The following is a 16,108-nucleotide window of genomic DNA, read 5'->3' as shown; positions in this document are numbered from 1 at the left end:
TGTTTTGAATGCATGCATATACATGAACAACAATAACATTTAAGGTCACAAATATGAACTTGAATTGACAATTAGGAAAGTTTGATCTCAATTTTTTTATTAGCAAATTAGTAACATATTGTTTGAAGTTTCCATCAATTTCATTGTCCAAGCATACCAAAGTTATAACAACTTTAACATTTTTTATATTGAAGGTCACAGTGACCTTGACCTTCAAATGAATGACCTTGAAATGACCAGTGGTCATCTGTTAATCCTGGCCAACCTTCATGTCAAGTTTGAAGACTCTAGGTCCAAGCATACCAAAGTTATACCATGAAATAAGAACTTTAACATTTTTACATTCAAGGTCACAGTGACCTTGACCTTCAAATGAATGACCTTGAAATGACCAGTGGTTACTAACTAGTTATGGCCAACCTTCATGTCAAGTTTCAAGACTCTAGGTCCAAGCATACCAAAGTTATAACAACTTTAACATTTTTTATATTGAAGGTCACAGTGACCTTGACCTTCAAATGAATGACCTTGAAATGACCAGTGGTCATCTGTTAATCCTGGCCAACCTTCATGTCAAGTTTGAAGACTCTAGGTCCAAGCATACCAAAGTTATACCATGAAATAAGAACTTTAACATTTTCGAGCACGCCGCCACCCCGCCCGCCCGCCCCCCCCGCCCGCCCGCCCCCCGCCCGCCCGACAACATCAATCTATAAGCCGAGATTTTTTCGAAAAAAATCCGGCTAAAAACATATGATTCTTCAGCATTCCATAGTTTAAACAATAAATTAATACACTTACTTATTGTGCCAAGAATCACCTCTTGATCAACAAGAATTTGTTTACATAATAAGAAAGCATGAAAGCATTGAATCATGCAACACTGCACACTAATTTAACCTTTCTGCTGTAAATACCTGTAACTGCTGGTGCGTCAGTAATGCATAAGGGCACTATAAACTGGCGTTGCAACAGATAAATTTAATTAAAAATGTTTTACACTTCAATTTACATATTTTTAACATGAATTCTGTATCACCAATTTTCATTATAAAATATTTCTGTACGGCCTGATCTTGTGCATTTAAATTTGCTGGCAAACATGCTAAGCCCTTCCCACTCAGATGCAAAGTGAAAATGGCTATATGCAAACAGCATAAAACCAGAACAGCCTGCAAGTAATTAGCAGTCTGTTCAGGTTTTATGCTGTTTGCTGCTCACCAATATCTAAGGGTTGGAAATGAAGCCTTTAAAACTTGAAAATATTAAGAAAGGATTTATATTTAATTTGATTCTGTAAAGGATTTCAAATGCGTCAAAGTGTGTTTTTGAGTTGTAAAGGGTTAGGCAAAAATATGAGTATCACTCTTGGAAAACTGGATTCAAAGTATGTGCATGTGGTGTTGTCCCAGATTAGCCCATGCATTCTGCACAGGCTAATAAGGAAAAACACTTTCAGCATTAACTGGATTTTTGCCATGATACTTTCTTTACAAGAAAAATACAATAAAAGTGGATTGCACTGGCTAATATAGGAAAACACTTGCCCTGTTTTACAAGGAATCACACCATTTCCTGTCTCACCTTAACAGGGAATCACACTTTTTCCTGTATCACCTTTACAGGAAATAACACTATTTTCTGTCTAACCTTTACAAGGAATCACACTATTTCCTGTCTCATCTTTACAGGGAATCACATAATTTCCTGTCTCACATTTACAAGGAATCATATTATTTGCTGTCTTGCCTTTACAAGGAATCACACTATTTTCTGTCTTACCTTTACAAGGAATCACACCACCTCCTATCTCACCATAACAGGGAATCGCACTATTTCCTGTACCACCTTTACAAGGAATCATACTATTTGCTGTCTCACCTTTACAAGGAATCACACTATTTCCTGTCTCACCTTTACAGGAAATCACACCATTTCCTGTCTCACCTTAACAAGGAATCACACCATTTCTGTATCACCTTTACAGGGAATTACACTATTTTCTGTCACAGCTTTACAAGGAATCACACTTTTTCCTGTCTCACTTTTCAAGGAACCACGCAATTTCCTGTCTCACCTTAACAGGGAATCGCACCAGTTTCTGTCTCACCTTTACAGGAAATCACACTTTTTCTTGTCTCATCTTTACAATGTATCACACAATTTCCTGTCTCACCTTTACAGGGAAACACACTATTTCCTGTCTTACCTTTACAAGGAATCACACTTTTCCCTGACTCAAATTTACAAGGAACCACGATTTTTCCTGTCTCACTTTTACAAGGAATCACACTATTCCCTGTCTCACCTTTACAAAGAATCGTACTATTTGCTGTCTCACCTTTACAAGGTATCGCACCATTTCATGTCTCACCTTAACAGAGAATAAAACTAGTTCCTGTCTCACCTTTACAAGAAATCCGACAATTTCCTGTCTTGCCTTAACAGGGAATCACACTATTTCCTGTCTCACCTTTACAAGGAATCATGCTATTTTCTGTCTCACCTTTACAAGGAATCACACTTTATCTAGTGCCACCTTTACAAGGAATCACACTTTTCTTGGGTCACCTTTACAAGGAATCACACTATTTCCTGTCTCACCTGTGGGTGGCAGCTCTTTTCAGTTCCCTGCGGATCTGAGGTCACTGCAGCAGGCAACATTGTTTCCCGTCAACATTGAACTGTGAACATCGCAGAACATTTACACTACAGTCAGCACCCGCTGAAAATAGATATCAACATTCAACTGTGAACATTGCAGAACATTTACACTACAGTCAGTACCTGCTGAACATAGATGTCAACATTCAAATGTGAACATCGCAGAACATTTACACTGTAACAGTCAGTACCTGCTGAAAATAGATGTCAACATTAATCTGTGATTTACATTACAGTCAGTACCTGCTGAAAATAGATGCCAACATTCATCTGTGAACATCGCAGAACATTTACACTACAGTCAGCACCTGCTGAAAATAGATGTCAACATTCAACTGTGAACATTGCAGAACATTTACACTAAGTCAGCACCTGTTGAAAATAGTTGTCAACATTGAACTGTGAACATCGCAGAACATTTACACTACAGTCAACAACTGCTGAAAATAGATGTCAACATTTAACTGTGAACATCGCAGAACATTTACACTTCAGTCAACAACTGCTGAAAATAGATGTCAACATTCAACTGTGAACATTGCAGAACATTTACACTACAGCCAACAACTGCTGAAAATAAATGTCAACATTTAACTGTGAACATCGCAGAACATTTACACTACAGTCAACATAAGACCCCAAGGGACTCACTGTTTTCAGCAATTCTTTGTATCACTTTTATTGTTCTCACTGTTCTCAGCAATTCTTTGTATCGCTTATTCAAATGCCTAAAATGTGATTTTTGGAAACAAACTGATGCAATTTACTTTCTGAGGCCATCCTTAAAAAATTGTTTGTTTGGCATAACCCGACCCAGGTAAATTTGGGTGGGGGAAGGTAGGTAGGGTTTATTTGTTGTTAGTAATTTCTTTTTTTGACATTGAACTCCGACATATACCAAACTGAAAGGTAATTATCAAATAAAGCTCTTTTGCCTCATGAAAGGAAATTGGTAAAGATTTTTCTGCACCGTCCTAATCACCGCACGTGTATTCTAAGTCTATTTTTTGTATAAAGAACATCGAAACTCTAATATAATCGACGAAAAATACTTTATCCTAAAACGAGTCCGAAAAATTGTACGCATTTTGCACATGAAATAAAATGTGCATTTCGTTTGACTACAGAAAATGAAAACATGTAACCTAGCAAATACGTAATTAATATACTATTTGGTTGACATACACTGTAACTCCAATATAACGCGGATGACGGGGTCCAAGCCACGCAACAGCGTTATAAACGGACAGCGTTATAAGTTTTGAGCTTATTTATTCAAGGGACTATAAAAACAGGTAAAGTATAGCCTATAATATAGGTCCTGTGTATCGTCATGCTGTGTTGTCATCCGCAAATACATGCATATAAACCGAATCGAACGATAACAGTATACATACCGCTTTTCTAATGTGCACATTTATCCGATAATCCAATATAATTACATCACTTACGAAAAAATAATGTTTAACATTTATGACAAGAAATATGTTTACGAACTTCGTAAACAAATTCATATGCCTACGCCATTTGTCAGAAAAATTGGTACAGTGCATAATGGGACACAGCTTTCATTGGACGAGCGCATTTAAATTTAGATTGAATGCAACACGATACATGTACAAAGAAATGTTTTATTGCGTCATATGCAGCATGTAAAAAACGTGCTTTCCGTGGACTTTCTGATAACGGGCAAAAATTTAAGCGCATCTCTGTTAACTATTACACTGCGTTAGCATGTAAATAAATCGTCAGGATTTTTAAATTTATTTTTCGTATACGTACTGAAACATTAAACACACACAAAGATATTTGTATTTATCAAGCATGTGTAGCATATAATAAACGATAACACACTTACACAGCCATAGTTTATACAATGAAATACAATACACGATAAATACAAAACATAAACAGGTAATCGTTTCAAATAACTTTAATTTGATAATTATACCGCTTGCACTTGCCTTATTGAAATTAGCGCACCGAACCGCTCTAATAGGGAATGCATGTAATAAACACTGACTCGCGAGTTTTCACACCTTTATTGACATTACACAACAGATTAACACCAATTAGCTGTCGAGTGTCGTTTAACCTCGAATCGATTAAAATCAGTTAAACGGACGGATAAAGCAATCAAGCTGTGATCGCTGGCTTCTTTGAATTTATGAAAATACATGTAGTTGCATAACATGGATTTGAATCAGAAATGGAAGGTTGGAGAAAAAACGGGATCCAAGGACCCCCCGCGTTATATTGGACACAGCGTTATAACAGACCGCACTATATTGGAGTTACAGTGTATTACTTTACAATAGCATAGTTTGTGAGAAAAAAACAACAAAGTAATTATAACATTTTAATTTCAATCAAGAACAGAAAGGTATAACATCTTCGACATGTAACTAATTATTTAATTATTATCCTTTAATTCAGATCGATAGACGGTACAAAGTTGTAAAGTGATCAGCTTAAAAATAATTTATTGAGTGTTATGCTTCTTTTCATTTGCTTATTTTTTATTTAACTTTTGCCATCGGCCATTATATTGTAGGCAGACGACAATATCAACTGTGTATTCCTTTATCTGCGCATGAATGACCCAATATTACCCGATAGCGAACTTAATGTTGATTGGCCAGCTACCATATGCCCTTCAAAATGTTCATGGAAACAAAGAGAAAAATAGTTTAAAAAAAAACAACAATCTGGATTAAAATGGCGGATGTTTTCAATGAAATTTAACGAGATTTGAGCATATTCGCAAATTATATTTTTCTTCAGCCTTATTTGCTATATTTTCGCAAATGGCGAACAACAGCGCGAGCCCTGTAATAGTGAGCATTTATTCCAATAACAACACGTTCGCAATGCTCGCCCCGTCGTTCGTCATTTGCGAAAATATTGAGAATTTGGCTCAAGAAAAATCTAAATTGCGAAAATCTAGTAAAACTTCCTTGAAAACATCCGCCATTTTAATACGGACTGGTTTTCTAATTATTTGTCTCTTTGTTTAAATGAAAGTGTTCGCAATTCGAACAGTTAACGAAACCCAGTCTGTACACAATTAGACATCGCTTGACCGTATTGATATTGAAGTGCACATGGTAGCTGGCCAATCAACATTGAGCTCGCTTACACATGACATGACGTTGTCGAATGAAACGTGAGAACGGGTGGAGCTATCGGATAATATTGGGTCATGCATGACAGATGTTGTATAATTTGAATACACATTTAATATCGCTGTCTGCCTTCAAAATAGCGACCGGTCGCAAAGTTGTATAAAGAGATAAACAAATGAAACAAAAACGTGACAATACCCGTCAATAAATATTTCTAAGCTGACCACTTTTTATCTTTCTACCGAATATTTACCGATCTGATTTAAAGAGTGATAATTAAATAATTAGTTATATGGCGATAATATTACACATCTCTGCCGATTGCCAAATTAAAGGGGCCTTTTCACAGATTTTGGCATATTTTGAAGTTTGTCATTAAATGCTTTATATTGATAAATGTAAACATTGGATCTTAAAAGCTCCAGTAAAAAATCAAGAATAAAATTAAAAAAGGAAAAAAAAGTAGCCGGTACCAGGGCTCGAAACAGTGACCCCCGGAGTCCTGGAGTTAGTCTGAAGTAAAAACGCATTAGCCCTCTCGGCTATTCCGCCGAGTATACAGAGAATAAATATTTTGTACCTTATATAAGCAATCTTCATAGTTTAGTAAATGTAAACGACAACAACAGAACTCTCCAAATTATTCAATCGTTTCGCGTTGCAACGCTTTAGAATTTTTAGGTTTTCAAATCGTCAAAAGATACATATAATGGCTATATTGAACTATGGTAAATGTTCAGTAATACTGTTTCCTCACAAACATCATAACTAAAATGAAAATTTGCGAATCTGAAACAACTGTTTTCAATTTTGTCAATTTACCAATCCGTGAAAAGATCCCTTTAAATTGAACGGTGATAATTAATTTATTTGTTTTTTACTCCTAAACTATCCTGAACGACAGCAGCAAATTTTAATTAAAGGGATACGAGAAAAACAGGAGCTGCTTAATTGTATTTAAAGTCTAATTAATCGCATATGCATTTGTCAAATAAATAGGCGACTCAAATAAATACCGTTACGCGTTTTGTTCATTGCTATTCTAGATATCTTTGAAAGAGCATTCAATTAAATGACGCAAATAACCGGAAAGGATAAAAAGCGGAAAGGAAAAATTTTGCAGAAAGAATTTTCGGCAAGCATAAAAATTTATTTTTGGGAAAGTTACAAAAAAGAATTCAGTCGGGCCGATTTTAGTGGGTCGGTCAGGTTATGCCAAACAAAAGAATTTTTAAGGATGGCCTGATTGGAAACTGTATTCATGGACCACAATTGGAAATGTGGTTTACGGGTTCAAACTTAAGATAGGAATACAATCACTGTAAACTCTGCCAAGATAAGGTTAGAACAAATTGTCTGAAAGAGTTTCATGAAACTTGGGCAATCAATGTTGCCTGAAGAATATTCATAATGCAAATATTGATAATGCATAAAGCTAAACAAACAACTGAAAAAGGAGATAAAACAAAAGCTCACCATGAGCATGTTGTGCACAGAAGATCTTAAAAGAATATTGACAATGAATAGTTAAAACCAATTAAAAATGCAAAACTATTCTTTACCCCCAGGGAAATAGTTCAATATAAAACAATCATTGATTATTAAAAATAATATAGTGGACAAAATTATGTACTGTGACATTTAATTTACAGATAATTCATATTTGACAATATAACCTGTCAAGGGCAGTAATGACTTGTCTGAATAACACTTTCAAACAAATGTTAATTTCATATGCATAGTACTATTTTAAATGATTTCAATGTCACAAACTCATGAATAATAAAGCAGAAAATATGATGGATGAGAAAACCATATGAAGAATGAATTGAGAAGAGCAATGTTCCTGGACATTTGACATTGCAACCATTATATGGTAACAATTACCTGTTCTACGGTTTTATAGCACTTAACCAATCCCTTAAAGTCATCCGCAATCCAGGACATTGTAGTGACAGTTACAGATGTATTTTCTTTCTTTACTATACTTTACCCTTTTCATTAGTAAGATACGTATTTTTATGCATTTGTAGTCCCTTAGAAATTTAGGTTTAATTCAAGACCTTTCTTACTGAATCAAGTCTTAAAGACTTCATTTCCAACCCTTAGTTACTGATGAGCAGCAAACAGCATAAAACCTGAGCGACTGCCAGTTACTTGCAGTCTGTTCTGGTTTATGCTGTTTACACATAGCCATTTTCACTTTGCTTCTGAGTGGGAAATGGTTAAGACCTTTTTTCCAAGAACTTTCTTCAAATACACTATGTAACCATCACAACTCACAGAATCAAGTGAAATTAAGATCCCTGCAATAGGTTTCCATGATGAACACACATAAGCTTTGAATCCAATTAATTATAGCACACACACCTGCTCTCAATGGACCCTGTGCATGGAACTACTTCCAATTAGCACCAGGGAAAACTGACAATTTATAATTGATCTGCGCATATCACAAAGGAAGAACAGAGTGCTGAACCAGAAATTTATTAATTGCTTATCAATACTTGTGACAAATTGCCAACACAATTAAAATGCAAACAACAATTATAGTCACTATTTTCCCTACTCTCTGTGAAGATTCATAGAAAACATTTGCTCATTAACAGCATGTAATTATTTTCAACAGTTAGAATATATAAGGCACTATAATTAGTGTTTTCAAGAATTCAATTATATTTAATGGCTTCAAAAGAAGCCAAGAGCATCCAAGTTCCTGACGCACTCACCTGAGTAACTGTTCTCAACCGGTAAGGTTTAACCCAGGTTTCACAATAAACAATTTCAAATAATTATAAATTTATGTTAATCAACATAAGCTGTGTCAACCCACATAATTATAGTTAGTGAAAAGCCAAAACAATACCATTCAAAAATATTTAACCAGACTTTCTAAGAAGTTGAAACTCATAGCTATTAGATTTTGATGGTGTGGAGAAGGAGCAGCGTCAATCTTGGGGTTTCTGGCCAATAAATTGTGTTGGAATTACTGTAGGTTTCCACGTAAAGCGCGCAGTGTTTTACCTCCAAAATTCAAATTAAAAAGCTGGTGCGCGCTATACATTGATACAAGGCTATCCTGGCTGCTAAATTGGTAAAAAATATGTAATCGTAAATAATCAAAATGGCCGCCATGTTTTTTTCCAGAAAACTACCACCCTATAATCGTACAGACTGAGGGGCCATTGTCAAAACAACAAGAGCTACTGGTAGATATGAATGCGGTAGAAGAAGTTTTGGTCAAAAATAAATTTGTTTGAATAAACTTGCGGACATTTTTTTGTTTGTGTTTTTACACTTCTTTATTGATGAATTTCGATGGGGATTGTTGTCAACATTTCGGAGAGCAGGCAAGGGTAGGTGCAAACGAGGTCTTTTTTGCGGGTAACGGTAGGTGTGAAAGGGGGTCATTTTGCACTTCGTAATTGGCAGATGTTATTGAGTAATATGTGCCACGACTTGTTAAGACGCTAATTGACATTTGAGACACTAATTGACACTTGAGAACGTGAAGATATGCAATTGCATTTTGTGTGTATAAATATTGAACGTTCAACAGTGGTGTACCTCAACAACTGTATCCCTGTCTCCCATGCGACATTCAAATTTACCGGTAATGCCCACGCTGTCCACGAGGAAAAATCACACGATGTACACTTATTCTTATTTTCTCACGTTTTTCACGAAATGCACATGGACTGTTAATCTTTTGCTAGAAAATTACAAAATTGTCAGAAAAGTATAGTGCTATGCAACCCATGCTCCTAATCATAATGACGCTTCCTATTTTGAATGCTTAATTAAGCTTTCCAATGCCCAGGATTATTGGATTGTGCAATAGTAAAATGGCGGCCATTTTCGGTCCGATTTGGTGGTTATATTGTCTTTAAATATTTTTTTCTCTATTTTTGCATTTAAAAAACAGCCTGCGCGCTATACACGGGAGCACGCTATACGTGGAATTCTACGGTAACCCTTTCCCACTCAGAAGCAAAGTGAAAACGGCTATGTGCAAACAGAATTGGGAAGAAAAGGTCTCACACAAACACATTTTTAGACATTAAAGTTCTAAATTTTTGTTATCTAATTTTTGTTTTTCTTGGCAAGATTACATTTCATCAAATTCACTTAGTTTTCCATTATAAAACTATGGGAAACTAAGCTGAATACACTAATTGTTGCACTGTACACATCGTTAAAATGTCATTACTCATAAACAAATTACACATTTTACAAGCATGCATTAAGGCCTGTTTTCCTACATCAATAGTAAAATGTTTTATTAGGAAAACATGTAAAACTGTTACATATAAGATTAGTATTCAGACATTCACATCTCTGTACAGTTTGTTTTCATTTGGCACCAACAGACACTGACATTCACTAACAAATCAAAAATCACTCAGAATTTATTATCAGATGAAATAAAAGTTCCTGACAATGCCTTAAACAACAAAAGCCCTGGCCTCTAGTGATGGATCATTGTAAACTGTAAATGCATAATATTGATCAGAAAAAAACATATTTTCATGAAACGCATTCCCTTCAGCATACATTGAAGTTTTCCAGGCCTTCTGTTTGACACAGAAAAAAAGCATAATGCTGTTAAAAATGCTTTCATGTCTTAATAAATTATCCATTATCTGGAAATGTGACCCTGCTCTGTGAACATGATTTTATTTGGGAAGACCTTGAATTGTGTTCTGTTTGGCAGTAACAGCACAGCATGTGACTCTTAAAAGGGAGGTAAAAAATATACATTTTGTAAAGAGTTTTGGTTCTTGCACAATACTCTTTCTGAATTAAACATTGTTCAACAATTTAATTTAATTGTAAGGGATTCCCATCACACCATACTATAAAAGCAGATAAAGATGGTGTTTTTTATGCATATCATTTGGTTGCTTTAAAATCCTAAAAAGAGCTTTAATGTGCTGCCTAATCTTAGATGAGTTAAAAATATGCCAAGCACACAGATAGATAATTATAAGCAAAAATCAACTTCTGTTTAAAACTAGTGTGGCTCTTTTTTATGGTAATTGAACAGCGTGTAATGTCATGAATTTATGATGCTCACATTATAAGCACAAAATAGTGCATTCAGCCTTAACTGTATACATTATGGGTATGCTTTTTATTACCTTTCTATTGCTTAGAGAGCCAACAGGCGCAATGAAATGGTAACTCAGCGCAATATGCCATATGGTGCCAATATATTTATGCCCTTTATCACTCCGTGATCACTGACCCACTAAGCAGAACCAATAAACATGATAGGTTGCATCTAAAACCATACTTATTCATGATTTTATTAAGAAATGAGCGTAAAACATAATAAAATTGCGGCAACAATGTGCCTTAAAAGCCACTAAGACTTATTAGCTATATTCCCACATTATCGTGTTGACTGTTTTAGGCTAGTATTCCATCTGTTCGTATCTTCATCTGTATATCCGCATCCGCAAAAAAAAAAAAAGGTGAAATGCACTGTGCTTATTCCATTCATCCGCATCCGCATATCCCCACGCCCAATAGGCGTCCGCAAAAGAGCATTCTTATGTGGATGCGGACAAGATATGGACGGCATTTAGCACGATGAGGGGAAAGCTGTCATCTGAAAAATCAACTGAAAAACACTTAAACTAGAGAGAGAAAGTTTCCAAATTGCTGCTTGTTTAGTCTAAAGTAACCTTTAAACTCCTTATCAGCACGTTCAAGTTCTTTAAATAAATGGTTTTAAGTTCCAAATGTTTGGCGATTTCTTACTATGCACGTGCCCACCATCTGTGCTTTCATTTTTACGTTTACACTTCTTCCCATGAACAAGAGCAGCAACAATTAACAAAAAATAAAGATACTTTTGACGTATGCGGATAAATGGAATATAGTGTCCGTATTATGATTTTGCCGATACGGATGCGGATAGATGGAATATAGTGTCCGTATTATGATTTTGCCGATACGGATGCGGATAGATGGAATATTGAGTCCGTATTATGATTTTGCAGATAAGGATGCGGATAGATGGAATATAGTGTCCGTATTATGATTTTGCCGATACGGATGCGGATAGATGGAATATTGAGTCCGTATTATGATTTTGCAGATAAGGATGCGGATAGATGGAATATAGTGTCCGTATTATGATTTTTCGGATACAGATACAGATAGATGGAATATAGTGTCCGTATTATGATTTTGCGGATACGGATGCGGATAGATGGAATATTGTGTCCGTATTATGATATTGCAGATACGGTTGCAGATAGATGGAATACTAGCCTTTGTAACTCTTTGCCACTCAGAAGTGAAAATGGCTACCGTAAAACACTGTGTATAACGCGCATTTATGTAAAACGCACATCTACTTTTTAAAGCTAAAAAATCAGGAACTGACAATCGTAGCTCAGTAACTGACAAGGAAAAATCTCTTGGCATAGCTGTAGTGGTGTATAATGCGCATCAAGTTTTTAAAATTATATTTTGGAGTTAAAAAGTGTGCCTTATACACAGCATTTTACGGTATATGCCAACAGCATAAAACCAGAACAGCCTGCAAACAAACTCACAGTCTGTTTGTTACCAGGTGAACTTTTAGTGTATTGTCACCTGAATGGTAACGAAAATATGTAGAGGTGTGAGACTAGCATTTTTTGGCGGAAATCAGTTAGCGTGTAAAAGAATATAGACATTTTGAATTAAGAATCTCATCTGGGAATATCTCTTGTCATCCATTGACATATCATTTATCTTTACTTTAATTAAGAAATATGGATATCTAAGGTATATTGTCAGTTTGTTAGTTGTGTTGCTAATGTTGGATATTTGGGTGAATTTTCTATTTAATTATATGTCGGTTTTTATTTGAAACTAAGCGCCATTTTTAAATCTTAGAATATTAATGTAAAACAGGCTGTCACAATACTACTGATTATATACACTTTGTGCATGCTAACAACATGATATTGTTACAGCACTGTCACTGCATTAACAAGAGAGAGAGAATAGTTTGAAGGCGTCGATGCGAAAGAGTCTAGAGACCACATACTCTGTAAGTAATTAACTCTCTTTTTCAAGTTCATTATTATTGTTAAAAAGGTATTTTTATATTGTTTATATGTGTTTCTTGATCTTTTTGAAAAAAACATTTTTTTATGCTTAAATCATGGGCTTGGCATACAAGGTCATATTGATGATTGAAGGTCATCATGATTGTTTTAATATGTTGACATATGTTATCTTCTTGAATGTTTATATATTTCAGGAAATACGTGATATTTATATTATTATTAAATTGTATTATGTTTTGTTCTTTTAGGATGAGTGAAGGGAAGACAAGACTAGAAATCTTATTTTGTTACAATGTATAATGTGAATGAATGAACACTGGTTTCATAGTCATTAAAGAGAAGAAATTTAAACTTACAACTTACATTGCCTCTTTCTTCTAGAGTGGACGTTACAAACTTCAATCTTCAAGATTGAATATTCACCTCAAACATTCACACTTATTTCTTCAAGACCATCTCGACAACCTTGGTATATCGTTCTTCAAGACCGTTTCTTCTTAAAAGCGGTTACATCAAACAGACTTCTAGCCTACTCCTACCTTATTGTATTGAACCATTAACTGTACAAACAGTGACAATAGCCTATACCGTGTATGCCAGACCCAGAGCCATAGTTAGGTGGTGGTGAGTGTGAAAATATTTTAATATACAAAAGTTTTTTATCCAAAATACTTACAGTTGATTGAATATTTGGTTTCTTTCTCTTATAAATGAGATATTTTGGATAACAACTTTTACACTGTGTGATATTGTTATTAGAAAGGAAGATACATTTTGTAAGAAAGAAATTTGCAGATCACTTAATTAACTGGTAATGGGTTAAAATAAAATAATTTCACTATTCAAGGTCTAATTCACAAATTTAATCCATATTGCATTTGCTAACATATTCACTGTATAGTATTTTGACAGCCATTTATATTTAAACAGGGGGGGGGGTATTGGCATTGGTTTCAATACTAAATTGGTCCATTGGTTGTTTTTGGTTGTTTTGGTGGTCATCTTGGCTTTCTGGTTGAGCAAACAGCGCAGACCCAAATGAGACGCCACATCATGCAGCGTCTCATCTGGGTCTATGCTGTTTGCCAAGGCCTTTTTTCTATACGCTAGAAATAAATGGGTTAACTGTGCGGATGACACTGAGACTGGCCATTCTCACCTAGATCTCACTTGTAGTCAAGCGTGTAAATTATACTTGTTAGTGACAACATTCAATGTTAATTGGAGCTACAAGAGAACATTTACTGTTTGCGCATCAGGTAAGTGAACAAACAACACTATATACCAAAACCTAAGTACTCTCAAATTAAGCAACAAAGTAAAATTTATTTAAAAAAAAACACATAAAAAAACTCATTTTTATGGCAATGAACAATTATGAAAACTGCCACTATCAGTATAGCTCGATTGGTCATTGTCAGCTCAGGTACTACTTACATTTTCCCTGGGTACTCTTAAGTATACTCACAATGTACCCAGGGTACAGTAAATATACTTAAATGTACTTGGTCGATATTAGACTGTACCTGAGTTGTATTCTCACCCAATATCCGATGTAAAACCGGCTACCGATGACTGTAAAACGATATTGTTTATCGTAAACAAACTTCTCCTTCGGCTTTAAACAAGAAATGTGTTTGTTGGTCACACTATGTCCCCTTTTGCGCCGCTTTGAATTTTTTTTGTTGACCTTTGACCTTGAAGGATGACCTTGACCTTTCACCACTCAAAATGTGCAGCTCCATGAGATACACATGCATGATTGCCAAATATGAAGTTGCTATCTTCAATATTGCAAAACTTATGGCAAAATGTTAAAGTTGGAGCAAACAAACCAACAAACAGACCAACAGACAGGGCAAAAACAATATGTCCCCCACTATAGTGGTGGGGGACATAAAAAACTGCATCAACATGCTTTTGTTGAGTATGAGTTTCAATAATATGGAGGCCATTTAACAATAAATTTGACATAGATACGAACATAATTAGTTTAAAAACAAGAGATGTGTTTGTCACAAGCATAATGCCCCCTATTGCGCCGCTTTGATTTATTAATTATTTTTTTTTATCATATGGCAGGTATAGACAATTATCTGCCTTTGAAGCTTATTAATTCCCTTGGATTTTTTTTTTTACCTTTGACCTTGAAGGATGACCTTGACCTTGCACCACTTAAAATGTGCAGCTCCTGCATGCCTAATATCAAGTTGCTATCTGAAGGGACATAGAAGTTATGAGCATTTTTCGAAACCTAAACGCAGAAACCTAAACGCAAAGTGTGACAGAAAGACGGATGGACGGACAGACAGATAGACGGGCAGTCCGATCACTATATGCCCTCCTTCGTGGGCATAAAAATAGCCCACAACAACCGATTTAGCGTTTAAATTCCCGGGTACGTTTTAATATTTACCGTACCCTGGCTACATGTAAGTATACTTAAGAGTACCCGGGATACATGTACCGGTATGTAGTACCTGAGCCAACAATGACCAATCTAGCATCAGTATAAGCATCATTAAACATCTCTTGAAGAAATTCTTATATGAATATATTCGGTGTTCATTTCTAATGAACTGCAAAAAATATATGTACGCTGAAAACATGCTGTCAACATTTTTTGTTTGTTTTTTTGCAATAATTTCTAATGACAGACACAAAACATTTGTGAAAAAAATGCAAACATTTCTATAGGCAAGTATTGAAAACCTCAAGAAAACAATTGCAGCTAGCTGATTCCAATCCTAGGTTGACAATTCCTGTATATGCTTGATATGCTTACAGGGGACCAAGCCTGGAAATGCTTTATATGCTTACAGGGAACCATGCTTGGATATTCTTGATATGCTTACATGGAACCGTGTCTCAATATGTTTCATATGCTTACAGAGAACCATGCCTCAATATATTTGATATGCTTACACAGGGAACCATGCTTCAATATGTTTGATATGCTTACAGGCAACAATGCCTCTATATGCTTGATATGCTTACAGGGAACCACGCTTGGATAATTGCTTGATATGCTTACAGGGAATTTAGCATGGTCCTGATTATTAATGAATTCCAGGCTGCAGGTAAAAAACAGGCTAAACTACACTATTCATAACCTGTATCTCCAAGCAGAAACAGTGACAGGTTTTTTTTGTGTCAATTTCCCCATGGGAAAAATCATACATGCCATACGTCCCGGATTGTCCGGGACAGTCCCGGAAATGAAGAACTTGTCCCGCTGTCCCGGAAATC

The 16,108-nt window shown here is 35.4% G+C and overlaps 1 protein-coding gene across 3 annotated transcripts in view; it reads right to left on the bottom strand.

Moving 5' to 3' along the window:
* LOC127857959 (zinc finger protein 236-like) overlaps window positions 1–16,108 on the bottom strand; it is a 121,815-nt gene that overhangs the window by 24,773 nt on the left and 80,934 nt on the right. For all 3 annotated transcript variants that reach the window (XM_052394742.1, XM_052394745.1, XM_052394744.1), the window contains exon 3: window positions 2,605–2,725. The gene's annotated coding sequence lies outside the window, so the exon portion shown is untranslated. The remainder of the gene's footprint in view (window positions 1–2,604; window positions 2,726–16,108) is intronic.

This window comes from Dreissena polymorpha, chromosome 14 (genome assembly GCF_020536995.1).
Source record: "Dreissena polymorpha isolate Duluth1 chromosome 14, UMN_Dpol_1.0, whole genome shotgun sequence".
Taxonomy (NCBI): Eukaryota; Metazoa; Mollusca; class Bivalvia; order Myida; family Dreissenidae; genus Dreissena; species Dreissena polymorpha.
Note: the sequence above shows the minus strand (reverse complement) of the source record. Positions and strands in the feature narration are given on the sequence as shown.